Genomic DNA, 618 nt, shown 5'->3' on the forward strand with positions numbered 1-618 from the left:
TAGAGTCTTTTATATGTGTGAAGCGGCTATACTTATAAACGGGAGGATGCGGGGCATTTAGGAATCATTGACCTTTCCTTGTCTTGGAGTAACGTGCGATAGAGCCAGAGTCTAGGAAAGACCATTTCTGACCCTCTTTTCTTGTAGGTAAGCACAGATAGATGGAGATGAAGAGATCAGCCTCCGACGGTGCGGGTGCCAAGAAGGCCCCCAGAGTAGATTCAGGGCCATAAGCTCGGGGAGCGAAGCGAGAAGGAGCCTCGGCTATTCGCGTTGAGGCTGGTCGCCCGAGGACCCGCGACGATTCCCCCAAAATTTCTGACTTCTAAAGAGGAGGATCCATTAGAGGACAGCTTTGACACGGACCCATCTGAGGGTTCATATGGGATGCCAGAAGAGGAGATTCTCGAGGGCTGTGCCGAGGTTGACTTCTCCCGGTGCTCCTATGACGAGGCACTCGTCGGGCCCGGCTACGCTGAGAGTGTTGCGGTGCTCTAGCCCTTTATCTTGGCCGTAAGTGAATCAGGAGCTACTTGAATATCCGTATCCCTCGGATTCAAATGAGAGAGATGATGAGGATGGCCAGACTAGCAGGTGGCGGGAGGGCAATGGAGAGGA

Source organism: Lycium ferocissimum, unplaced genomic scaffold (assembly GCF_029784015.1).
Source record: "Lycium ferocissimum isolate CSIRO_LF1 unplaced genomic scaffold, AGI_CSIRO_Lferr_CH_V1 ctg10980, whole genome shotgun sequence".
Taxonomy (NCBI): domain Eukaryota; kingdom Viridiplantae; phylum Streptophyta; class Magnoliopsida; order Solanales; family Solanaceae; genus Lycium; species Lycium ferocissimum.